At 41.4% G+C, this 18,274-nt stretch overlaps 1 pseudogene; it reads left to right on the forward strand.

The window, feature by feature from the left end:
- The first annotated feature begins 561 nt into the window (after positions 1–561).
- Gm5576 lies at positions 562–1,853 on the forward strand (annotated as a pseudogene).
- The last annotated feature ends 16,421 nt before the right edge of the window (positions 1,854–18,274 follow it).

Consider the following 18,274-nt stretch of genomic DNA (forward strand, 5'->3'; position numbering starts at 1 on the left):
TTGAGGGATGGGGCCACCTACCCAGCTCCAAAGTTTTAACCCAGAATTGCTCCTGTCTAAAGGAAATATAGGGACAAAGAATGAAGCAGAGAGTGAAGGAGAAGCCATCCAGAGAGTTCCTTACCTGGGGATCCATCCCACATGCAGGTACCACACTCAGAAACTAGTGCAGATGCCAAGAAGTGCTTGCTGACCTGAGCCTGACACTGCTGTGTCCTGAGAGGCTCTGCCAGCTCTCGACCAATAATATAGATGCTCGCAGCCAAGCATGGAACTGATACAGGGACCCCAATGAAGGAGCTAGGGGAAGAACTGAAGGAGCTAAAGGGGCCTTATTAGGCATCAGTAGGAAGGGAGGCCCTTTGTCCTGTGAAGGCTTAATGCCCCAGTGTATGGGAATGCTAGGGCAGTGAGGTGGGAGTGGGTAGGTGGGTGGGGGAGCAGCCTCATAGAAGAAAGGAGGATGGGATAGGGGGTTGCAGAGGGGAAACCAGGGAAGGGGTTAACCTTTGAAATGTAAGTAAATAAAAAATTTTAAGGTCTTTCAGCGGAATTGGGATCATGGCGGCCACGGCCACGATGGCGAGGTCTGGCTCGGCGCGGAAGCGGCTGCTCAAAGAAGAGGACATGACCAAAGTGGAGTTCGAGACGAGCGAGGAGGTGGACAGGACCCCCACGTTCGACACCATGGGCCTGCGAGAGGACCTGCTGCGCGGCATCTACGCCTACGGTTTTGAAAAACCTTCAGCGATCCAGCAGCGTGCTATCAAGCAGATAATGAAAGGCAGAGATGTCATTGCACAGTCTCAGTCTGGCACAGGCAAGACGGCCACCTTCAGTATCTCAATGCTGCAGTGCTTGGATATCCAGGTTCGAGAAACCCAAGCTTTGATCCTGGCTCCAACCAGAGAGTTAGCGGTACAGATTCAGAAGGGTCTGCTCACTCTGGGGGATTACATGAACGTGCAGTGCCATGCCTGCATCGGGGGCACCAATGTCGACGAGGACATCCGGAAGCTGGACTACGGGCAGCATGTGGTGGCAGGCACTCCGGGACGCGTCTTTGATATGATCCGCCGGAGAAGTTTACGGACACGGGCTATCAAGATGCTGGTTTTGGATGAGGCTGATGAAATGTTGAACAAAGGTTTCAAGGAGCAGATCTACGATGTGTACAGGTATTTGCCACCAGCCACACAGGTCGTTCTCATCAGTGCCACACTGCCTCATGAGATCCTGGAGATGACCAACAAGTTCATGACCGACCCCATCTGCATCCTGGTGAAGCGTGATGAGTTGACTCTGGAAGGCATCAAACAGTTCTTTGTGGCCGTGGAAAGAGAGGAATGGAAGTTTGATACTCTATGTGATCTCTACGACACGCTGACCATCACCCAGGCCGTCATCTTCTGCAACACCAAGAGGAAGGTTGACTGGCTCACAGAGAAAATGAGAGAAGCCAATTTCACTGTGTCATCCATGCATGGAAACATGCCCCAGAAAGAACGAGAGTCTATCATGAAGGAGTTCCGGTCAGGTGCCAGCCGGGTGCTCATCTCCACAGACATCTGGGCTCGGGGCCTGGATGTCCCTCAGGTGTCCCTCATCATTAACTATGACCTGCCCAACAACAGAGAACTGTACATTCACAGAATTGGGAGATCGGGTCGGTATGGACGAAAAGGTGTGGCCATCAATTTTGTGAAGAATGATGACATCCGGATTCTCAGGGACATCGAGCAGTACTACTCCACCCAGATAGACGAGATGCCCATGAACGTGGCTGACCTCATCTGAAGCTGGTGCTGGTGCACCGAGGCCCTGTTTGGAAACAGAAGCTTCTATTTAATGGGGTTGATTGATATGAACTGTTTTCTCGGAGCCCCTCGGGAAGACCCTCAGCCTCTGCCATCTTTTCTAAGGCACGTGTAAATAACCCAGTGCTTAACCTTTTACATTAAACGTGGACATTTTCCCGTGAGGGGGGATCTTTTTAAGAAACAAAAAAAGTAAATAGTATATGATTCTGGCATAAAATTTTTAAATTATACTATAAATATTTTAAAATAAAAAACTTAGAGTGGGTGGGAGAGCGTGTAGGGGACTTTTGGGATAGCATTGGAAATGTAAATGAAATAAATACCCAATTAAAAAAAAACCTTAGAAACTAAAAAAGAGAGAGAGAGAGAATGTCACAGGTATAAAGAGATTTCTAAAGAGCTGGTAGTTTTGCTGTAGGATCAGGCTGGTAAAGACACTTTGTATATAGTTAAGAAAATAAAATTGGGCTGGAGAGATGGCTCAGCAGTTAAGAGCACTGACATCCCTCCAAAATTGAACATTGGGCCCCACCCATAGCAAAGGAGCTATTGACAATTAGTAGTTTGGGGGCAAGGGGAGAGGATGACAGGGAGCCATTTTTCTTCAGAGGTGTAGACACTGGTAAGTTGTCTATGCCCCAGAAAATAAACACAAGCACCCATAATTAATCTTAATAGGGAAATAAAATGAAAGGAGGTGGCATATGGGTTATACTATGTGGCAAACCAGAAGAACAAGACCCAATTTTAAAAACCAGTAACCTGTTAGAGTTGTTAGTAGGGCGCTTGCCCAGTACACAGAAGCCCTGGGCCGGCTGTGGTGCTGCAAAGCTGTAACTATAGCACTAGGCATGGAAGCCGGAGCATCTGCAGTTTAAAGTTCATCACTGACATTTCGGAAGGCAGATGACTTGTGTTAATCTGTATCTGGCCACTTTGCTGAAAGTGTTTCAGATATAAGAGGTTTAGGTGGGGTCCATGGGGTCTCTTACGTGTAGAATCATATCTTTGGCATAGAGAGACACTTCATCTTCCGTTCCCATTTGATTCCCTCATGTTCCCTTCTCTTGCCTTATTGTATAGTTAAGTCTTCAAACAGCAGCATTAATTAGACTCAGAGGTTTTAATAACCCCCCCCCCCTTTTTTTAAAGAAGACATGAAATTAGAAGAGAGATGGGTGGGACAAACTAGAGAGAGTTAGAGAGACATAAAGGTAGATTGAAATGATAGATATAATCAAATCTCTAAGTTTATGAAACTTTCAAAAGAATTAAAAATTAAAGAAAGAAAGTGAAGAGTTCAAAGTTCAAGATTCACTTTTGAGACGAGTCTGGGTTGGGAGATGCTATCTCAAAGAAAGAAAGAGAGAGAGAGAGAGAGAGAGAGAGAGAGAGAGAGAGAGAGAGAGAGAGAGAGAAACTATGCAGGGGCCTAGTAAACACAGAAGTGGATGCTCACAGTCAGCTATTGGATGGATCACAGGGCTCTCAATGGAGGAGCTAGAGAAAGTACCCAAGGAGCTAAAGGGATCTGCAACCCTATAGGTGGAACAACATTATGAACTAACCAGTACCCCGGAGCTCTTGACTCTAGCTGCATATGTATCAAAAGATGACCTAGTCGGCCATCACTGGAAAGAGAGGCCCATTGGACACGCAAACTGTATATGCCCCAGTACAGGGGAACGCCAGAGCCAAAAAAATGGGAATGGGTGGGTAGGGAAGTGCGGGGGGGGGGGGGAGGGTATGGGGGACTCTTGGGATAGCATTGGAAATGTAATTGAGGAAAATATGTAATAAAAATATTTAAAAAAACTAATATAAAACTGAATTCAAATGGACCTAGAGGACAATTTTCAGTTTACAAGAGAAAACTCCAGGGCATTTAAACTGTAAATGTAGGCAGCTGCACAGAGAAGAATGGAGAAGGGAAAGAATGGGGAGCCATGCCATTTCAGCACTAAGCAATATAGAGGACAACTTCCTGCTGGATCAGCCAGATCATAATGGGAAAGAGAACTTTACAAATAGAATAAGGGAGTCCAAAGTATTAGGTACAGAATCTTTAGAACAGAAATAGAGAGGAAAAAAAATCCAAAGTTATATTGGGCAGATTTCATGATCCACGTGGCTGCAGTCCTGGAAGATACTGTGCTATTCAGGGAATAAATTCTGAGAAAAACAAACAAAATAAAAACAAAACAAGAACAAACCAACAAAAAAAAAAAAACCTGTGATGCAATAGAAGCCAAGGGACAACTAGGGGTCTGGGGAAGTTCCTTACCTGGAGTGTGTGGCATTGCTGTGACTCTTCAGGTATGACCTGGCCCTGGTGCATGTATCTAGCACAATTCCACTGCTAACAGAGCCACTGCTGAGCAGGGACATGGTCCCTAGGGAGGTTTACCTGACTGATGTTACCTAGGACAAGGACTGTCTTATTTTCTAAGTTACTTAGAAAAAATAATGTAGGAGCCCTAATTTTTCGCATATCAGTCCCACCTAGCATCACATCAGACTCTGAAATGTTCTTTGAAGATTCTGGTGAAGGTAATGGCAGTCATTCTTATGTAGATTCTCAGTACCTCTGCAGTTACAGTTTGCCCCTTCTTTGCTTTCAGGCAGATTCAATTTGAGTGATTATTCTAAGAGAACATTTCTTTCAAATGGTTTGAAAAGGTAATCCCACTGTCTGTAAGATCTGAGCCTTGGGAAGCTTTGGGAGAAAGCAGCCTTGATATTTCTTCTGCATCAATACACCTCCTCCTATCTCTCCAGTGCACTTTCTTTTTGATGCTCTCTGAACCTCAGGGAGATTTTAGGTGGGTCTGAACTAACCTCTTATCTTAATCTACCAATAAAAAGGAGACCATCTTTTATCTTTCAGAAGACAGCCTTCTAAAACTGCTCAGACCTTTGGAGACTAGTTGATTTCTGTGGCTCTACTTCACCTCCTGTGTCAGACTGCTGAATCCTGGCCTGTTGCTCTGACTGGAAACATCTGTTCCTCAGGTGTCTTCACTCTTGGTTATGGCATTGCGGCTTCATCTTGAACTGTCTCCTACCTGGCTTGGGAGAAGGCAGAAAGTGATGAAATTTGGGGGGGAGGGGGTGGAATTCAGAATTCTTCACTGAAAACTGCCACCAGAGTATGATGTGTGTGTATATTTGTCAGTGTGTGAATGAGCACGAATATGAGTGTGTATGTATGTATTATGTATGCATGTAAGTCTGTGTGCAAGTGAGTGCATATATCGATGTTTGTAAGTGTGAGAAGCCATGAAATCGTGTGCATGATGAGTGTCTGGTTATAAATGTGAGTGTGCTCATGAAAGTGTATTGCATGCATGGTTACGTTTTTCCATATGTGTGTAAGTATGAGTGGGTGCTCATGTGTGCACAGGAGCATGTGTGTGCATGTGTAGGAGAGTATATTTGTAAATGTGTTGCTGTCTGAGTATAAGAAGGTATGTGTATGTAAGAGTATGTATGCATGCATGTTTGTGCATGTACGCACATATGAGCAGGTGTGTTGCTGTGTGTATGTGTTTGTGTGTATGTTTGTATGTGTGTTTGTGTGTATGTAACTGTGTTAATGGGACTGAATGAATTTGAGGGTGTGTGAGTACACTTGCTGTTCAAGACTGTCTGGGATTTCTTTAGGTGGTATAACTCCTGGAGGTATAGAAATAAGAAATCCATTTGCTTGGGAAGTTTGCTCAAAGGGAAATAGCAGTTATTGTTCCTTTTGATCAATAAGGTATAATACAGACAATTATTTTTAGGCTGTGCTGTCTTGAGAGGGTGTGAGGTAATGGCTAGAGGCCAATTCCTCTTCTTAGAAAGGTCTGCTCTAGGTTCTTCCTAGAGTTTTCACAATCTAGAGAAACTATGCCCCAGCTTTCACTCTCTGGGGCTACATGCTGGACACTAGGATAGTGCATGTGCCCTAAGTAGGGTAAATGTTCCCTGTAGGCAAGGCATGGAATTCTTGGAAACCCAGATATGCCTAGTCCATGCTTGCCAAAATTCAGTTGCTACTTAAAACTTCACAATGGCAGTGTCCTGATCCTGGTTACAAACTACCACATATATCTGCCTGGCAGGTTCCTCAAATTTAGAGTTGCTAACAACAGAATGCTCCAATTTTAATCTGTTTAAGAGCTCTTGACTCTAGCTGCATATGTATCAAAAGATGACCTAGTCGGCCATCACTGGAAAGAGAGGCCCATTGGACACACAAACTGTATATGCCCCAGTACAGGGGAACGCCAGGGCCAAAAAAATGGGAATGGGTGGGTAGGGAAGTGGGGGGTAGGGTATGGGGGACTTTTGGGATAGCATTGGAAATGTAATTGAGGAAAAATGTAATAAAAATATTTAAAAAAAAGTCATTACCTTATGTCCTGCAAGCAAGAGTCCTACAAAGCAGCAGGGCACAGTTAAGATGCCATCATTACCCAGAACTGAAAGTTCAAGGCAACTGATTCAAACAATGAGAGGTACTCTACTTTCTACCAGTGAATACAAACACTGTCAACTCCAGGGACACTTGTGAGAGACTCTTTTCTCTGTGGCTCTGAATATTCTGATCCCTGCTCTACATTATCACATAGTGTGCTATGGCTTTTAGGCTGAGCCTCCCTCTGGGATACTGTCCCACAAAGCAGCAGTTGACTGCATTTTATTAAAACATATTCTTTGAAAATACGTGCATACAATTAGGGATTATCATATTCAAGCCCATTTTATGCCCCTATTTTCCCTGGATATCCCACCTGAATCTTTACCACTCCCAACTTCATGTCATTTTCCTCTCCTGCTCTTTTCTCTTTGTACAGTCCACACAGTCCAATTAGTGCTGTCCACATGTCCATAGGTATTAGGGCATCCACTGGAGCACAGGGTACTTAACAGTAAGACCCTGCTCATAGAAGAGTGATTCTTCCTCTCCTATCAACCATCAATCATCAGCCATTGTTATGATGTGGGTGAGACCTCATGGGTTCCATCCCATTCTATGTAGGGATTTGGGGTGGCTTGGTCTTGTGAGGGTAATCCCAGATGTTATCAATTCATGACTAACAGCTCAATGAGCCATAGCCACAACATGTTCAGAAGATGGCACTTCCTAGCACATCTCATTTTCTGGCTTGTCTTTCTACTTTGTTTTTTGGTCAGTGTTCCCTAAGCCTGGGTGTAGAGCTGAGCCCTCACTGAGAGGTTGATTTCTTTTGAAGGGGAAGTGAAGAGGTTGGTGATCCTGCATCTCACTGTGCAAGAATTTGCCATTGCCTATCCAGACCACAAATGAAGCCCAGATTAATAAAGAACTTATTTATATAAATGAAATGCATCAGCTATAGTGGCATGTGACTGAACTACCATGTTGAAGAAAAGAAAAATCACAGAAACTGTGGAATCTCAACTGCATTACCAGTAACTCTCTTCTGAAGCAGCTATACCCATACCTGAAGTTTGTCCTATTACAAAATGCAGAAAGGAAGTGAGTCCACAGAGTGTTCTGTCTAGTGAGGCCTAGAGGATAGTTTATAGTTAATTAATCAATGTCACTGAAGGAATTTTATTTTTTAAACATCAGCATTTTGGTTCTTTAGATTCTTGAGTGAGGAAAAAACATAGCTAACTCTGCAATCTAATTAATTGCTCTATGCACAAACACTAATTACAAAGAGAAAAGGCTTATTACTAGCTGCACTTAGGTATTTAAAAGCCAGCTAGGTTTTTAATTTTTTTTTCTCAGAAAGAAGCATGGGTAAATAGAAGTGACTGGATTTACACTAGAAAAATCCATCAGAATAAAACATACCCTTGTCTTAGCTTTCTGATAAGACTGAAGAGTGATCCACGCAGCCCATCTTTGCAGGGATACTAGAATAGTGAGTGACAAACATTTGCTTGAATGCTTTGCTCTTTGGATGATGGTGCAGGACATTATTTAAGCTGAGGGTAGAACACTTGATTTATCACAGGCTTCATCTACTATATATTGAGATTTCAACATCTACCTTAGGGAGATCCAGATGCATTTAAAAATAATCTCCCTAGGGAATCATGTTGCTGCAGATGATTAATCTGCTCTAAATAGCCCTGATGGTGGTGGTGGTACCAGTGGCACGTGTTCCCCAATGTTCTGCATTCCTGAATGAAGGACACACATGAGGCCTTCTAGTTTAATATGCCTTAAACAGTTCAATGGCTAGGTCACTCCTAAACTTTCACATTGCTAACCCCTCCCCTCCAATACCCGTGAGTTATTACTTACTAAAGTCTATATTCCATCTTTTGTCTTTCAGAAGACAGCATTCTAAACTCAGAAGGCAGATTGCAACCTGAACTTTGTGGTCAATGTTGAGGTTGCTGGTGTGTGTGTATGTGTGTGTGTGTGTGTGTGTGTGTGTGTGTGTGTGTGCTGATTTGTGTGTGGCTACACGTATATGGGGCATAAAGGATAATCTTGAGTGTTGTTGTGTTGTTTCTCAATCACTGCCTGCACTCTTCTTTATACCTTTGATTCAGCACCTCATGTTTGCCAAGAATTCTCCAACTACTATAGGCTGTATAGTGAAGGAGCCACGGGGATCCACCTTCTTTGCCTGCAATAGGATTGCAAGCATAGCCACTGTCCCTGACCTTTTTAAACATGGAATCTGGCTGTTAATTTCAGTTTCTTCTGCTTGCAGCACAAGCTCTTTACTGTCTGAGTCATTTTCTCCAGTCCTGGGAAGTTGCTGATTCCTCTTAAGCACTAAGGGGAGGCTGAGGCATGTCTTTTACTGTGAGTGCAAAAAATCGACATTCTCTCTTACTGGTTTGCTTTCTGACCAACTCTGAGAGGCAAATACAGAATATCAACACCAAAGAATCCTATGGAAATGTTTCTATTAACTTCTTTCTGCAACCACAACCAAGTTGGGATCAGTTTTACCTAAGTGGCTGGTAACGGGAACAGACTAATGGAGGACTTTTCCACAAAATGCACACAACCAAATTCTAGCTTCTCTTCTTGCTTCATTCCTCAAACTTAACAACTAAAGAAATCAAGATAGTTCAAGCTAAAGTGTGTGTTTCCTGAAATTGAAACACTGCTGGACCAGTCTTTACTTAGGTAGTCATTTAAGAAAACACAGAGACTGAGAACTGGAAGGAAATGGAACACAATTTCTTCCACTTTACTCCGTAAAACAGAACGATATTGCAAAAGGGCTCAATGTTAAGGTTGACATCTTGAGTTTGATAGCCAGAAACCTATGAGCTGGGTGGGAAACTCTACTGTCAGCTGTCCTTTGACTTGCATGTTCACCCCATGCATGCACCCCCAACACAAGTTTAAATAAATACATACATACATAAATATATAAATACATAAATAAATATAAAAAATTTATAGAAACATTAGCAGATGGCTAAGATTTCTGAAAAGACTCTTTTGCAAGTGTTGTCCAATGGCCTTTGAGCCCTTCCCCGTCTCTTATTCTCTCTCAGGGTTTACAGGCCATGCTGACATGAACTGTACACATTTCTTACTCTCTCCCTTTAGATAACAATACCTTTAGATAAAAATAAAAATAAAATAAAATAAAAGTTTTCTTCTAAAATTGAGCAAGAGCATGTGTCCTTAGACCTCTCTTTAACCATTTACTTTCCATGTGGAGCAGATCTAGGAACTGCATGGTCAAGAGCTGGATGTACCTAACAATGAGTAGAAAAGAAATATCTGGTCCCTGGGTCCTCCTCTGTTGCCCTGTGCTTGAGAATATTTGTGACAGAGACATAAAGCTACTCTAGATAGGGTTAGGGGAAGTATATTATGCAATGTGTATGATGTAAGTCATTTTGGATTTAAAATGAAAGCATGTAGGAAATTTTTTGTTTTGTTTTTTCAAGACAGGTTTTCTCTGTGTAGCCCTGGCTGTCCTGAAACTCACTCTGTAGACCAGGATGGCCTCAAACTCAGAAATCTGCCTGCCTCTGCCTCCCAAGTGCTGGGATTAAAGGCCTACGCCACCACGCCTGTCACACTTAGGAAATTTTAACAGTGAACATTCTAGCCTGTAAAAGTCATTTACAAACAAACTAAAAAAGTATAAAATGTGATAAAGAAAGCTTAGAGTCATTCTTTTAACTTGGGAATACATCATGCCTTTTATTGTCACTGTGAGTGTTTTTCCTAAGCTGGAAGTTTCATTCATTGTGATTAGAGACTCCTGTCATTTGATATGTAGCTAGAAAGGAAGGACAATTATTTAGTTTACATATATTATGATCCTTTTTATAGAAACTAAAGAGAATCAACAATGTTATAAAAACTTAGGCAAGAGGTTATTAGATATAAAACACTATTAAATTTGTAATTAAGAAAGAACCCAGATGCCCCTCAACAGAAGAATGGATACAGAAAATGTGGTACACAATGGAGTACTACTCACCTATTTAAAACAATGAATTTATGAAATTCTTTGGCAAATGGATGGATCTGGAGGATATAATTCTGCGTGAGATAACTCATTCACAAAAGAACACACATGATATGCACTCACTGATAAGTGGATATTAGCCCAGAAACTTAGAATACCCAAGATACAATTTGCAAAACACATGAAACTCAAGGAGGAAAGCCAAAGTGTGGATACTTCGTTCTTTTTAGAATGGGGAACAAAATAACCATGGAATGAGTTACAGAGACAAATTTCAGATCAGAGCATGAAGGAATGACCATTCAGAGACTGCCCCACTTGGGGATCCACCCCATAAACAATCAGCAAACCCAGACACTAGGCAGATGCCAACAAGAGCCTACTGACAGGAGCCTGATATAGCTGTCTCCTGTGAGGCTCTGCCAGTGCCTGGCAAATACAGAAGTGGATGCTCACAGTCATCCATTGGATGCAGCAAAAGGTCCCCAATGAAGAAGCCAGAGAAATACCCAGGGAGCTGAAGGGGACCGAAGCCCCTTACAAGAAACATCAATATGAACTAACCAGTACCCCCAGAGCTCCTTGGAACTATACCACCAATCAAAGAAAACACGTGGTGGAACTTGTGGCTCTAGCTATATATGTAGCAGAGAATGTCCAAGTTGGTTATCACTGGGAGGAGAGGCATTTGGTTCTGTGAAGGTTCTATGCCCCAGTATAGGGGAATGCCAGGATCAGGAATGGGAGTGGGTAGGTTGGGGAGCAGGGGGAGGGGGGAGGGGATAGGGGATTTTCAGAAGGCAAACTAGAAAAGGGAATAGAATTTGAAATGTAAATAAAGATAATATCTAAAAAAAAAACAGTAAAAAAGATTTTTTAAATGTTTTTAAAAAAGATTGTAATTAAATCCTAAATTTCACATTTATTTATTTATTTTGTGTGCATCCATGTGTATATGTCTCCCTCTCTCTCTGTCTCTCTCTGTCTCTGTGTGTGTGTGTGTGTGTGTGTGTGTGTGTGTGTATGTGTATGTGTATGCATATGTGCACAGTACAGCACGCATGCGGGGGACAGACACGACTTGCAGGAGTCCTCTTTCATTGTGTGGATTCTGAGAGATCAAACCCAGGCTGTCTTTCTTGATAAGTAGTGCCTTTTACCTGCTGAGCAGAGTCAATTACTGGCTAGAGAATATACTTAAAAGAAGACAAAATAAAAAAAAAAGTTACTTAGAAATTATGCCGGGGCCTAGCAAACACAGAAGTGGATGCTCACAGTCAGCTATTGGATGGGTCGGTCACACGGCCCCCAATGGAGGAGCTAGAGAAATTACCCAAGGAGCTAATGGGAACTGCAATCCTATAGGTGGAACAACAATATGAACTAACCAGTGTCCTGGAGCTCTTGTCTCTAGCTGCATATGTATCAAAAGATGGCCTAGTCGGCCATCACTGCAAAGAGAGGCCCATTGGACTTGCAAACTTTATATGCCCCAGTACAGGGGAACGCCAGGGCCAAAAAGGTGGGTAGGGGATTGGGGGGGGGTGGGTATGGGGGACCTTTGGGATAGCATTGAAAATGTAAACGAGGAAAATATCTAATTTAAAAAAAAGAAATGAAAAAAAAGAAATTATCTGTAATACATGACATTTTATGAAGAAAATTAAAATGCATTATTTTATTTTCTTTTTTATTATTTTTTTATTAGATATTTTCTTTATATACATTTCAAATGCTATGCTGAAAGTTCCCTATACCCTCCCCCCTGCCCTGCTCCCCTACCCACCCACTCCCACTTCTTGGCTCTGGCATTCCCCTGTACTGGTGCATATAAATTTTGCAATACCAAGGGGCCTCTCTTCCCAGTGATTGCCAACTAGGCCATCTTTTGCTACATACGCAGCTAGAGACATGAGCTCTGGGGGTACTAGTTAGTTCATATTGTTGTTCCACCTCTAGGGTTGCAGACCCCTTCAGCTCCTTGGGAGCTTTCCCTAGCTTCTCTATTGGGGGCCCTGTGTTCCATCTTATAGATGACTGTGAGTATCCACTTCTGTATTTTCCAGGCACTGGCATAGCCTCATATGAGACAGCTATACCAGGGTCCCTTCAGCAAAAATCTTGCTGGCATAATCAATATTAAAGAACATGTAAGAAGTTAAAAACAAGAAAAGGGAAAGTCTTTGTTTTTCTTCTTTCTTTTTTCCTTTCTTTCTTTCTTTCTTTCTTTCTTTCTTTCTTTCTTTCTTTCTTTCTTTCTTTCTTTCTTTTTTCCTTTGGTATGGATACAAGGACATAAAAATGAAAATATGTCAGTTCATTTCTTCCTGTTAATAATATGATGCTACTCTGTCACTTGAGAAGGTGGGTAGGTGGAATTAGACAATCTAGTATAAATGATAATAAAATTTGAAAAAGGGAAGAAAAAGAAGTCTGAAAAAGAGCAATACCAAGGCTAGCTTTAGCTACCAGCTTAACACAGCTAGCCTAGGTTTTTCCAAGTCTGTCCAAAGACATTGCTGAAGTGAGAATGGCCTGTCTATGCAGACCTACCTTGAGTAATGATTGGTGTGGGAAGGCCCAGCCAGCAGTGGGTGGTACAATTCATAGGCAGATGGGCCTAGGCTGTATTAGTAAACAAGATGAAGATGAGCCATAAGGAGAATACATGCTCCATTATCTTCATAGCAGCCTTACTTATAATATAGCCAGAGACTGGAAACAACCGAGATGTTCCTCAAGAGAGTAATGGATACAGAAAATGTGGTACATTTACACAATGGAGTACTACTCAGCTATTAAAAACAATCACTTCATGACATTCTTAGGCAAATGGTTGAAACTAGAAAATATAATCCTGATGAGTGAGGTAACCCAGGAACAAAACAACACACATGGCATGTACTCACTAATAAATGGATATTGGGCAAAAAGCTCTCAGAATACCCATGATATAACTCACAGACCATATGAAGCTCAAGAAGAAGGAAGACCAAAGTGTGGATACTTCAGTCCTACTTTGAAGGGTAACAAAATAATCACAGGAGGGAGAGGGTGGGAGGGACTTGGGGGGAAGAGAGGAGGGGCTCAAAGGGTGCAGGATCAGGTAAGGAGGGAGAGACTTGGGGCAGAGATGTACAGAGGGACAGGAAATTGAACAGTAGTGTATAGTAGTGGGGGATGGGAAACTGGGGGTTGCCACCGGAAAGTCCAAGATGCCAGGAAAGAAAGAGGTGTCCAGGACCCAACAGGGATGACATTAGCTGAATTACCCAACAAAGGGGAGAGAGAACCTGTAAAGACCATATCCAGAGGTTAGACACAGCCTCCAGTTGAGGGATGCGGCCACCCACCCATCTCAAAAATTTCAACCCAGAATTGCTCCTGTCTAAAGGAAATACAGGGGCAAAGAGTAGAGTAGAGACTGAAGGAAAGGCCATCTAGAGACTGCCCCATCTGGGGGTCCATCCCATATGCTGACACCAAACCCAGACACTATTGCAGATGGCAAGAGGTGTTGCTGACGAAAGCCTGATATAGCTGTCTTTGGAGAGGCTCTGCCAGAGCCTGACCAATATAGTTGGGGATGTTGCAGCCAACCATTTGACTGAGCACAGGGAGCCCAATGGAGAAGTTAGGGAAGGATCGTAAGAGCTGAAGGGGTTTGCAACCCCATAGAAAGAACAACAATATTAACCAACCAGACCCCCTAGAACTCTCAGGCACTAAACCAGCAAACAAAGAATACACACAGAGGAACCCATAGCTCCAGCTGTATATGCAGCAGAGGATGGCCTTATTTGGCATTAAAGGGAGGGGAGGTCCTTGGTTCTGTGAAGACTCAAGGCACCAGTGTAGGGAAATACTAGGGTGGTGAAGAAGGAGTGGGTGGGTAGGTGGGAAAGGACCCTCATAGAAGCAATAAGGGGTTTTTGGAGGGGAACCAAGAAAGGGGATAACACTTGAAGTGTAAACAAACAAAACAACCGATAAACGAACAAACAAATAAACAGAAACAAAGAAAGAAAGCTAGAGAACAAGGCAGCTGAAATAATCCACTTAAGAAAAATACCAATGTGCTGATTAAGACAATATAGATTATGAATTCTTTAATTTTGACTGGTGATGAAGAGAAGGCTTATGCCTCAGAAAATCTTGGCACCGAAGCTCAGGGGTACAGTGTAGGAAAACGCACAAAAATCACAGTTACATTAATGTGAGATGATAGTAAGGATAACTCTGCAACATTTGTTTTTGTAAGAATACGTGCCTATTTCAGACATAACAGGACAATTAGTCTTGACTCATATTTTCTTCCATCATTGTAGTATGTTTGGTTTATATAAACATTAATTATTAGAGTTAATCTATCTGGACCATGGTCAGGGTAATGGGAATCCCAAATATATTTCTAAGGCTGACTCAACTGGTGGGAATGATTGCTGGCCAAACACAAAATGAAGTCAGCATAGATGGTGCTACCTTAGTCACTTCATAGCAAGCAGTTTTTCTCCATGCTTTCTTTTTCAAATTTCCATGTAAGTTCTTGCTTTGAATTCCCGCAGTGACGATTGTGACCTTAAAAGTATAACCCAAGTGAACCCTGTCTTCTTTATACTGCTTTTGGCCAGAGCGTTTTACTATAGCAACTGACAAGCAAACTAGAATAATCAATATGACAGATTACATCATATTAGAAAGACAGTATAATTAGGACAGTGTAGAAATGGGTCATTGAGAGATAAAATGATAAACAGTCTGGAGAATTCAGAGACACACAAAGCAAAATGGTACCATTGAATAGCAAAGATAGCATGAACCATCAGGATGGGAACGGGTTGATAAGTGATTTGGAGATGTTGTTTATAATACACAGAGAAACAAATTTGTATTATACAATAACAGGAAATAATAATGTTCTTATATATTGAAGTTCAGCCTGAAAACATTAAGTGATGAAAATATAGAAAGTGAAAAGAGTTTACTAAACCCCAGAGCAAAAATCACTCAAATAATGTTTGAATTTGAAGATGACACAGTTAAATACCAAACAAATGTAAAGGTAGAAGAGTTCTAGGTTTGATAAGTATGCAAATCAGCACAAGTAAGATGGACACTGAAATATAGATCTAGCAAAGAAAGACTAGACAATACCCAGAGAAAGAAGCCAAATGACTAATGGGCAACTAAAGAGATTCTCTGTCTCATAATTATCAGATCTATACAAATTACAATAATGTTAATCACAATATATTCATTTGAATATCACAGATTGAACAGTTTTGAAATCACAAGTTGAAGAGCTGTGAAATGACTCTTCTAGACAAACCCCTTGTAATCATTAATGCTTCTTGATAAACCCCTTGTAATCATTAATGCTCAACAAATGTCGTTGCTTTCATTTGGCCCATGTAAGGTTAATCCTATCTACAGTCAGTTATGGGTAATAGAAGAGATCCTGCATGTTCCCTACCTTTTACCACTGTTGGATGTGAGAGAGGGGTTATCAATGTCTTTAGGTGTATGTCCAGTATTAGTCCTTCTAACTCCAAAAGACAGCTCTATATCTACGGTCATGGAGACTATCACTGTTAAGTTAAATGATTCACAAAACAAAATGGACAGACATTCGTAAAAGAGGAATTTGTGAGGAGGAGGCAGATAGGACAAAGGTGATAGGAAGATCAGATAGTATTGTGAGAGTGAGCACCAGCAATTTACACATGTATAAAATTGTCCAAGAACAAATTCATTAGTAAAAATTTTGAAGTCAGAAAATTCAGACTCTAATGAGACCAATGAGAAAACAAATTACAAAATAAAAGCAGGCCATTGTTTAAAGTGCTATTTGAAGGAATAACAGAATTAAATATTCATATATCAAGTATGGAATCTAAAAATGTCATATTTTAACAAATATATGCATAAATGGGCAAGAATATTCATTGCATCAGAACTTGAAGTAGTTATAAATAACTATTTGTCAAAAATGTGTTAACTTACAAACTGAAGAGATGGCTCAGTCAGTAGTTAATATCTGTCCTGTTTGGCTGTCATCTCTTGGTGTCTTGTTCTCTCCTGAAGAGGAAATCAGAGTTAATCTGGGAAAGAGAGGGGATTGTAGGGAGGTGTGAGGTATGGAGGAAGGGGAAACTGGTTGGAATTCATGATATGGGAGAAGAATATATTTTCAGTAAAAATAAAATTAATAAAACAATAAAATAATAAAAATAATGCTTCCTGTTCTTAAACAGGACTTGAGTCTGCTACCCAGTGAACATGTCGGATAGCTCACAACTGCTTGTCACTCCTGTTCCAGGGTGTCTGTAGCCTTTTTCTAGGTTTCATGAGCATCTTTATACACAAGCACATAGTCACACAGAAACACTCTCATGCATCATGAAATATTTTTAAAATGTATTATCTTTGAAGAATACCATACTTTTCTAATTATCTAATGGAACTAGTCTATATTTCTCTCATGGTATGCAATGACCTGCTCTGACATGTGGAAAGATAAAGGTGTGGGTAGGTCTGGGGATGAGCATTTTATTGAAAAAGGCAGGCTCATCGTATGAAGCAATAAATAACACAATAGTGAAAAATAACAATGGGTTCGAATTAGGGTAAGACTTGGTAGACACCGTGGAAATGGAGCAGTGAGAGATAAACTGAATGGATTGTGAAGTCAATACTCAGGTAGTAGTGCATATAAAAAGAAATGAGAGGAATGGGATTGTTTTGGTATAAAGAAGGAAAAATGAAACAAAGCATCGGCATACCACACATAGATCGACTTTAAAAGAGCCAATCACAGTAAGAATAGAATCAAACATGTACCTATGCACTTTAATTTGCTTGCACACATCAACAGGGATATTACATTTAATGCCACAAAAGAATAGTTCACTTTTTCCTGTTTGGCATTCCTTAAGTTTAATTTGAAATAACTTTATACTTTATCCCTCTAGTCCCTCTGATTATCTGAGATGTGGTGCTGCACACTTCTGCATGTGGACTATATCTGGCTGTGGGTATGCCCACTCTCTTCAGAGTTTTGCGTAGACCTCTCCTGGGCATCTTGGCTTGTATCATTCTGGAATTCTCTGCAAAGATGGACAGCTCACCTAACTGTTTGCTTTGAAGTTTGCTCATAGTGATAGCAGGTTATGTAAGCTATTACCCATCGAAACTACCTGGAAAGTCTGTAGTTCTCCACAGCATTGATATTCTATAAGCCCAGGTACAATCATGTAAATAGTATACATATCTCCAACATGGTCCAAAACTCTGCACATGACTGAATGTTCCTAGTTTGTCTTTGCTTAATTTTCTATCTCTATAGAAATACTTACTGGCAAAACACCCATGGAAGGAGTCACAGAGACAAAATTTGGAGCTGTGACGAAAGAATGGACCATCTAGTGATTGCCATATGCAGGGATCCATCCCATAATCAGCTTCCAAATGCTGACACCATTGCATACACTAACAAGATTTTGCTGAAAGGACCCAGATCTAGCTCTCTCTTGTGAAACTATGCCGGGGCCTAGCAAACACAGAAGTGGATGCTCACAGTCAGCTATTGGATGGATCACAGGGCCCCCAATGGAGGAGCTAGAGAAAGTACTCAAGGAGCTAAAGGGATCTGCAACCCTATAGGTGGAACAACATTATGAACTAACCAGTACCCTGGAGCTCTTAACTCTAGCTGCATATGTATCAAAAGATGGCCTAGTCGGCCATCACTGCAAAGAGAGGCCCATTGGACTTGCAAACTTTATATGCCCCAGTACAGGGGAACGCCAGGGCCAAAAAGGGGGAGTGGGTGGGTAGGGGGTTGGGGGGGTTGGGTATGGGGAACCTTTGGGATAGCATTGAAAATGTAAATGGGGAAAATACCTAATTAAAAAAAAAGAAATACTTACTGGATTTTTGAGGAAAAGTTTTAGTAATACCTTAAAACAATGACACTAATTTTAATAGAAAATTGATTATGGGTTTACAGAAATAGTT

The sequence above is a fragment of the Mus musculus genome, chromosome 6 (genome assembly GCF_000001635.26).
Source record: "Mus musculus strain C57BL/6J chromosome 6, GRCm38.p6 C57BL/6J".
Classification (NCBI taxonomy): Eukaryota; Metazoa; Chordata; class Mammalia; order Rodentia; family Muridae; genus Mus; species Mus musculus.